This window comes from Bubalus kerabau, unplaced genomic scaffold (assembly GCF_029407905.1).
Source record: "Bubalus kerabau isolate K-KA32 ecotype Philippines breed swamp buffalo unplaced genomic scaffold, PCC_UOA_SB_1v2 scaffold_36, whole genome shotgun sequence".
NCBI classification, from domain to species: Eukaryota; Metazoa; Chordata; class Mammalia; order Artiodactyla; family Bovidae; genus Bubalus; species Bubalus kerabau.
The window spans coordinates 2,929,366-2,938,851 of record NW_026577890.1 but is presented as its reverse complement, the minus strand read 5'-3'; positions in this window follow the sequence as shown (position 1 = coordinate 2,938,851).

Below are 9,486 nucleotides of genomic sequence, written 5' to 3'. Positions count from 1 at the left end.
TCCCTGTCGCCCCTGGAGAGGAACATTACATCCTGGACCCAAGCCTAGATGAGGACTCTTTGCCCTGAAGTGACTCGAGAGCAACCCCCAGCTCTCTCTGACAAGTTGAATGGAAGATTGGACTTCCTGGGCCAACACAAGAGGAAGCCTGAATTCCCCGTTGTAACTCGAGAATCCCGCCTCAACTCGAGAAAAACCACGTGTTTCGCTCGTCATCGCAATATGAGGCCCTTGCCCGCTACAGCATCTCCAGAGAATTCCCACGTTCCGTCTTGAAGTGCGAAACTGAACTTGGCACCCTTGATGCGACCTCAAAAGTGCCGTGACATACCGGTCTCACTCGAGGGGACCACCGAGGTTCCCAGCACCACTTCATCTGAGCCCCTTCGCCCCTTCTGATCGCGACCGGTGGGTCGATTCCCATGCTTTGTCTGCAAGGGGTTCCCGAGCTTCCCGGCGCACCTCAGGATGAGGCCGGTCTCCCGAGGAAATTCGAGACGTAGCCTCGTGGGTGGTACCACATGCTGAAAGACCCCAATTTTCCAGTACGCTCTTGAAAAGAACCCGATGCCCGGACACCTCTTTGAAGGCAACCCTGTGGATGAAGGCACAACACGAAGGGGCACTGACACCCCCGTGCATCGTCCGGAAAAACCCGCGGGTTCCACACTCAGCTCAACAAGTGGCCTGTCACTCCGTGAACAACTCGAAAGGCAAGGGGAAATCCATTCCTCCACAGAAGACGAGGCGTGACTCTCTTGTCCATACTCTGCAGGTACCCTGCGACCCGAGTCAGATATGGAGAGGACCCCTGAGGTTCCTGCCTTCATTCGAGATGAGGCCCTCTTCGATTGCACCAAACCCAGTTGAGTAACGAAAGGCCCCTCCCAAATCCACAGTGTCCCTGACTTCTCAGAGGCACCCTTAGAAGTTGCCTGAGGTCACCGACACAAATCGAGGGAACCCAGGGTTCCCTGCCGCAACCCGAGAAAGCCCTCAAGAGTCCTTCTTCAATGCGTCTTGAGGCCCGATTCGCCTACTATGACTCGAGAGCAATCACGCACTCCCCTTCACCACACGCACGGAGACCTGACGTCCCTAGCACCACACGAGAGGCTCTCTGAGCTCCCCGTTGTACCTCGTGAGAAATCTGATACTGGCGCCGCAGCTGGAGAAAACCCACGAGATGCCCCCGTCATCGTGAGATGAGGGCCTTTTTTCCTGCATGGCCAGGAAAACAATCCCGAATCATCTCCAAACTCCACAGGAGGCTTCACTCCCTTTACGCCACGCAGTGGGCTCCAAGAGATACCCGTCGCGACTCGACAGGAGAGCGGAGTCCTTTTTTTCCCCTCAAGATGAGGCCTGACTCTCCGGGTGAGTCGAGAATGCAACCCTGAGATCCCTGTTGGCCCAGTTCTTGAACACTAGGTCCTGGACACAAGCGTAGATGAGGTCTATTTTGCCCTGCAGTGACTGGAGAGCAATCCCCAGTTCTAACTTGCAACTCGAATGGAATACTGGATTTTCCTGGCGCCACACAAGAGGCTCCCTGAGATCCCCGTGGTACTTCATGAGACACCCCACACTGGCGCCGCAGCTCGAGAAAACCCACGAGACGCCACCGTCATCTCGAGATGAGGGCCTTCTTTTCCTGCATGGCCTGGAGTCCAATCCCGAGTCCTCTCTCCAAACTCCACAGGAGGCTTGACTCCCTTTAGTACACACAGTGGGCTCCAAGAGATACCCATCGCAACTCGAGACGAGAGCGGAATTCTTTGCTTACCCTCGAGGTGAGAACTGACTCCCCGGATGAGTCTGGAATGCAAACCCGAGATCCCTGTCGCCCCTGGAGAGCAACGTTAGATCCTGGACACAAGCCTAGATTAGGTCTCTTTTGCCCTGCAGTGACTCTAGCGCAATCCCCAGCTCCCCCTCGCAACCCGAATGGAAGATTGGATTTCAAGGCCAACAAGAGGAAGCCTAAATTCCCGGTCATAACTCGAGAATCCCGCCGCAACTCGAGCAAAACCACGTGGTTCTCCCGTCATCGCAAGATGAGGCCCTTGCCCGCTACAGCGTTTCAAAAGATGTCCCAGGTTCCGTCTTGAAATGCGAAACGGTACTTGGCACCCTTGATGCGACCCCAAAAGTCCCCCAACACGCCGGTCTCACTCAAGGGGAACACCGAGGTTCCCGGCACCACTTCATTTAAGCCCCTTCTCCCCTCCTGATCGTGACCGGTGGGTCGATTCCCCTGCTTTGTCTGCAAGGGGGCCCGACCTTCCCTGCACAACTCAGGATGAGGCCGGTCTCATGGGGAAATTCGATACGTAGCTTTGTGGGTGGTGCCACTTGCTGAAAGACTCCAATTTCCCGGTCCGCTCTTGATAAGAATCCGATGCTCGGACACCTCTTGGAAGGCAGGCTTGAGTATGAAGGTGCAACACGAAGGGGCACTAACACACCTGTGCATCATCCGGAAAAACGGGCAGGTTACACACACAGCTCGACAAGTGGCCTGTCACCTCGAGAACAACTCGAGAGGCAAGAGGAGTCCCATCCTCCCGAAAAGACGAGGCCTGACTCTCCTATACTAACATGCAGGGACCTTGCGATCTGAGTCAGAAATGGAGAGGAACACTGAGGTTCCTGCTTCAACTCGAGATGAGTCCCTCTTACATTCCACCAAATGCAGAGGAGTCTCGAGAGGCCCCTCCAAACTGCACAGTATCCCTGACTTCTCAGAGGCACTCTGAGAAGCTCCCTGAGGTCGCAGGCACAAGTCAAGGGAACCCTGGGTTTTATGCAGTGACCCGAGAAAGACCTCGAGAGTCCTTCTTCAACCCGTCTTGAGGCCCGATTACCCTACCATGACTCGAGAGCAATGACGAGCTCCCCCTAGCCATCTCATGGGGACCTGACTTCCCTGGCGCCACACGAGAGGCTCCCTGAGCTCCCTCTCGTACCTCGTCAGAAACCCGGCACTAGCGCAGCAGTCTAGAAAACCCACGAGACGCCGCCATCATCGCGAGATGAGGGCCTTCTTTTCCTGCATGGCCTGGAGAGGAATCCCGAGTCCTCTATCCAAACACCACAGGAGGCTTGACTCCCTTTAGGGCACACAGTGGGCTCCAAGAGATACCCATCGCGACTCAAAAGGACAGCGGAGTTCTTTGCTTCCCCTCGAGACGAGGCCTGATTCCCCGGGTGAGTCTGGTATGCAACCCCAAGATCCCTGTCGCCCCTAGGGACGAACATTAAGTCCTGGACACAAGCCTAGATGAGGTCTATTTTGCCCTGCAGTGACTCAAGAGCAATCCCCAGCTCTCCCTTTAAACTCAAATGGAAGATAGGACTTCCCTGGCTCAACACATGAGGAAGACTGTATTCCCCGTCGAAACTCGAGAATCCCGCCACAACTCGAGAAACGCCACGTGGTTCCCCCGTCATCCCAAGATGAGGCCCTTGCCCCCTACAGCGTCTCAAGAGAAGTCCCACGTTCCGTCTTGAAGTGCGAAACGGTATTGGCACCCTTGATGCGACCTCAAAAGTTCCTCGACACACCAGTCTGACTCGAGGAGAACACCGAGGTTCCCGGCACCACTACATCTGGGCCCCTTCTCCCCTCCTGATCGCGACAGGAGGGTCGATTCCCCTGTTTTGTCTTGAAGGGGTTCCCACCTTTCCCGGTGCATCTCAGGATGAGGCCGGTCTCACGAGGATATTCGAGACATAGCCACGTGGATGGTGACACATGCCGAAAGACCCCGATTTCCCGGTCCGCTCTTGATAAGATCCTGATGCCCGGACACCTCTTTGAAGATAACCCTTTTGATGAAGGCACAACACTTAGGGGCACTGACACCCCTGGGTATCGTCTGGAGAAACCCGCAGGTACCACACACAGCTCGAGAAGTGACCTGTCACCCCGTGAACAACTGGAGAGGCAAGCAGAGTTCCATTCCTCCACACAAGAAGAGGCCTGACTCTCCTGTTCGAACTCTGCAGCGAAACTGCGATCCGAGTCAGATCTGGCCCAGGGGAAGTCAGGAGAGGAAACATGAGTTTCCTGCCTCCACTCGAGATGAGGCCCTTTTCCATTGCACCGAACCCAGTGGAGTCCCGAGAGACCCCTCCCAACTGCTCAGTATCCCTGACTTCTCAGAGGCACCCTTAGACCTTCCTGAGATCACCGGCACAAGTCGAGGGAACCAAGGGTTTCCTGCCCCAACCCGTAAAAGACCTCGAGAGTCCTTCTTCAACGCGTCTTGAGGTGCGATTCCCCTACCATGACTCGAGAGCAATGACGCGCTCCCCCTAGCCACGCGCATAGAAACCTGACTTCCCTGGCGCCACAGGAGAGGCTCCCTGAGCTCCCCATTATACCTCGTGAGCAACACCACACTGGAGCCGCAGCTCGAGAATACCCACGAGACGCCCCAGTCCTCACGAGATGAGGGCCTTCTTTTGCTGTATGGCCTGGAGAGCAATCCTGAGTCCTCTCTCCAAACTCCACAGGAGGCTTGACTCATTTTAGGCCACACAGTGAGCTCCAAGATATACCCGTCGCGACTTGACAGGAGAGCGGTGTCCTTGGCTTCCCCTCGAGACGAGGCCTGACTCCCTGGGTGAGTCGAGAATGCAATGCTGAGATCGCTTTCGCCCCAGCAGAGGAACATTAGGTCCTGGACACAAGCCTAGATGAGGTCTATTTGGCCCTGCAGTGTCTCGAGAGCAATCCCCAGTTCTAACTCACAATTCGAATGAAAACTGGACTTCCCTGGGCCAGTTGAAGAGGAAGCCTGAATTCCCGGTTGTAACTCGAGAATCCCGCTGCAACTCAAGAAAAACCACGTGGTTCCCCCGTCATCGAAAGATGAGGCCCTTGCCCGCTACAGCGTCTCAAGAGAAGTCCCACGTTCCGTATTGAAGAGCGAAAAGTTACTTGGAACCCTTGATGCGACCCCAAAAGTTCCCCGACATACCAGTCTCACTTGAGGAGAACACCGAGGTTCCCGGCACCACTTCATCTGAGACTCTTCTCCCCTCTTGATGGCGACAGGAGGTTCGATTCCCCTGCTTTGTCTGGAAGGCGTTCCCGACCTTCCTGGCGCACATCAAGATGAGGCCAGTCTCACGAGGAAATTCGAGACATAGCCTCGTGGGTGGTGCGGCATGACAAAAGACCCCGATTCCCTGGTCCGCTCTTGATAAGAACCCGATGGCAGAACCCAACTCGAAGGCAATCCTGTGGAACAAGGCACAACACGAAGGGGCAGTGACACCCCAGTGCATCGTCCAGAAAAACCCGCAAGTTCCACATACAAATCGACAAGTGGCCTGTCACCCCATGAACAACGCGAGAGTCAAGCGGAGTTCCATTCCTCCACACAAGACGAGGCCTGACTCTCCTGTCCCAACTCTGCAGGGACTCTGCGATCCGAGTCAGATCCGGCGCATTCGAAGCAAGGAGAGGAACCCTGTGGTTCCTGCTTCAACTTGTCATGAAGCCCTCTTCCATTGCACCAAACCCAGTGGAGTTCTGAGAGGCCCCTCCCAACTCCACAGTGACCCTGACTTCTCAGAGGCACGCTGAGAAGCTTCCTGAGGTCACTGGCACAAGTCGATGGAACCCAGGGTTTCCTGCTGCAACCCAAAAAAGACCTCGAGAGTCCTTCTTTAACACGTTTTCAGGCCCAATTCCCCTACCATGACTCGAGAACAATGACGGGCTCCCTCTCACCACGTGCATAGACCTGACTGCCCTGGCACCACATGAGAGGCTCACTGAGCTCCCAGTCTTACTTCGTGAGAAACCCCACACTAGCGCCACAGCTCGAGAAAACCTACGAGACGCCCCAGTCATCGGGAGATGAGGGCCTTCATTTCCTGCATTGCCTGGAGAGCAATCCCGTGTCCTCCCTCCAAACACCAGAGGAGGTTTGACTCCCTTTAAGCCACTCAGTGGGCTCCAAGACATACCCGTCCGACTCGAGAGGAGAGCAGAGTCCTTTGCTTCCCCTCGAGACGAGGCCTGACTCCAGGGTGAGTCTGGAATGCAACCCCGAGATTCCTGTCGACCCTTGACATGAACATTAGGTCCTGCACACAAGCCTTGGTGGGGTCTCTTTTGCCTTCAGTGACTAGAGCGCACCTCCAGCTCTTCCTCGAATCTCGAATGGAAGATAAGACTTTTGTGGGCCAACACAAGAGGAAGCATGAATTCCCTGTGGTAACTCAAATATCCCACCGCAACTAGAGAAAAACCAAGTGGTTCCCCAGTCATTCCAAGATGAGGCCCTTGCCCGCTGGAGCACCCTAAGAGAAGTCCCACGTTCCAATTGGAAGAGCGAAACGGTACTTGGAACGCGTTATGCGACCCCAAAAGTTACCCGACATAGCTGTCTCACTTGAGGGAAACACCGAGGTTCCCAGCAGCACTTCATCTGAGCCACTTCTCCCCTCCTGATCGCCACAGGAGGGTCGAATCCTCTGCTTTGTCTGGAAGGGTTTCATGACCTTCGCGGCACAACTCAGGATGAGGCCGGTTTCATGAGGAAATTCGAGACTAGCCACGTGGGTGGTGCCAAATGCTGAACGACCCCAATTCCCCAGTCCGCTCTTCATAAGAACACGATGCCCGGACACCTCTTCGAAGGCAACCCTGTGGATGAAGACACAAAACGAAGGGTCACTGACACCCCCGTGCATCGTCTGGAAAAACCTGCAGATTCCACACACAGTGTGACAAGGGGCCTGAAACCCCATGAACAACTCGAGAGGCAAGCGGAGTTCCATTCCTCAGAAAAGACATAGCCTGACTCTCCTGTCCCAACTCTGCAGGGACACTACGATCAGAGTCAGAATTGGAGAGGAAGCCTGAGGTTCCTGCCTCCACTCGAGATGAGGCCCTCTTCCATTGCGACAAACCCAGTGGAGTGCCGAGAGGGCCCACCAACTCCACAGCGTCCCTCACCTCTCAGAGGCACCCTGGGAAGTTCCCTCAGGTCCCCGGCAGAAGTCGGGGGAAACGAGGGTTTCCCGCTGCAACCCGAGAAAGACATCGAGAGTCCTTATTCAACGCGTCTTGAGGCCCTAGTCCCCTCCCATGACTCGAGAACAATGACGCGCTCCTTCTCGCCACGTGCATGGAGACATGACTTCCCTGGAGCCGCACGAGAGGCTCCCTGAGATCCTCGTCGTGCCTCGGGAGAAAATCCCCACGGGTGCCGCAGCTCGAGGAAACCCCTGAGATGCCCCCGTCCTCGCGAGGTGAGGGCCTTCTTTTAGTGCCTGGCCTGGAGAGCAATCACGAGTCCTCTCTCAAAAGTGAAGAGGAGGCTGGACTCCCTTGAGGCCGCTCAGGGGGCTACCAGAGACTCGCGTCGCGACTTGAGAGGAGAGCGGAGTCCTTAGCTTCCCCTCTAGACGAGGTCTGACTCCCCGGGGGAGCCTGGAATGCAACCCCGAGAACCCTGCCTTCCCTGGAGAGGAATATTAGGTCCCGGACACACGCCGTGGTGAGGTCTCTTGGGCCCTGCAGTGACTCGAGCGCAACCCCAAGCTTTCCCTCGCAACCCGAGGGGAAGATTGGGCTTCCCAGGGCCAACCCAAGAGGAAGCCTGAGATCCCCGTCGTAACTCGAGAATCCCGCCGCAACTCGAGAAAAACCACGTGGTTCCCACCTCTTCGCAAGATGAGGCCCTTGCCCGCCACGGCATCTCAAGGGAAGTCCTAGGTTCTGTCCTGAAGTGCGAAACAGTACCTGACACCTTTCATGCATCCCCCAAAATTCGCTCACACGCCGGTTTCCCTCGAGGGGAACACCGAGGGTCCCGGCACCACTTCATCTGAGCCCCATCTCCCCTCCTGATCGCGACAGGAGAATCGATTCCCCTACTTTGTGTGGAAGGTGTTTCCGGCCTTCCCGGCGCACCTCAGGATGATGCTGGTCTCACGAGGAAATTCGAGATTAGCCACGTGGGTGGTGCCACATGCAGAATGACCCCGATTTCCTGGTCCGCTCTTGAAATGAACCCGATGCCCGGACACCTCTTTGAAGGCAACCCTGTGGGGGAAGGCACAAAACGAAGGGGCACTGACACCCCCATGCATCTTCTGGAAACACCCGCAGGTTCCACACACAGCTTGTCAAGGGCCCTGAGACCCCCTGAACGACTCGAGAGGCAAGCAGAGTTCCGTTACTCAGACAAGATGAGGCCTGACTCTCCTGTCCCAACTCTGCAGGGACCCTGCGGTCGGAGTCAGAAATGGAGAGGAAGCCTGAGGTTCCTGCCTCCAATCGAGATGAGGCCCTCTTTCATTTCGTCAAACCTAGTGGAGTCCCGAGAGGCCCCTCTAACTCCTCAGTATCCCTCACCTCTCAGAGGCACCTGGGAAGTTCCCTAAAGTCCCCTGTAGAGGTCGATGGAAACGAGTGTTTCCCGCCCCAACCCAAGAAAGACCTTGAGAGTCCTTCTTAAATGCCTCTTGAGGCCCTAGTCCCTCCCATGACTCGAGAGCAATGACGCGATCTGCCTGGCCACACGCATGGAGTCAGGCTTCTCTGGCGCCGCACGAGAGGCTCCCTGAACTCCCCATCATATCTCGTGAGAAACCCCACACTGGCGCCGCAGCTCGAGAAAACCCATGAGATGCCCCCGTCATCACGAGAGGAGGGCCATCTTTAACTGCATGGTATGCAGATCAAGCGTGAACCTTCTGTCCAAGCTACACAGGACGCTTGACTCCCTTTAGGCCACTCATTGGGCTCCAAGAGTTACGCGTCCCGACTCGAGAGGATAGTGGAGTCCTTTGCTTCCACTCGAGACGAGGCGTGACCCACCGGGTGAGACTGGAATGCGACCCCGATATCCCTGTCGCCCCTGGAGAGGAACATTACGTCCTGGACCCAAGCCTAGATGAGGACTCTTTGCCCTGAAGTGACTCGAGAGCAACCCCCAGCTCTCTCTGACAAGTTGAATGGAAGATTGGACTTCCTGGGCCAACACAAGAGGAAGCCTGAATTCCCCGTTGTAACTCGAGAATCCCGCCTCAACTCGAGAAAAACCACGTGTTTCGCTCGTCATCGCAATATGAGGCCCTTGCCCGCTACAGCATCTCCAGAGAATTCCCACGTTCCGTCTTGAAGTGCGAAACTGTACTTGGCACCCTTGATGCGACCTCAAAAGTGCCGTGACATACCGGTCTCACTCGAGGGGACCACCGAGGTTCCCAGCACCACTTCATCTGAGCCCCTTCGCCCCTTCTGATCGCGACCGGTGGGTCGATTCCCATGCTTTGTCTGCAAGGGGTTCCCGAGCTTCCCGGCACACCTCAGGATGAGGCCGGTCTCCCGAGGAAATTCGAGACGTAGCCTCGTGGGTGGTACCACATGCTGAAAGACCCCAATTTTCCAGTACGCTCTTGAAAAGAACCCGATGCCCGGACACCTCTTTGAAGGCAACCCTGTGGATGAAGGCA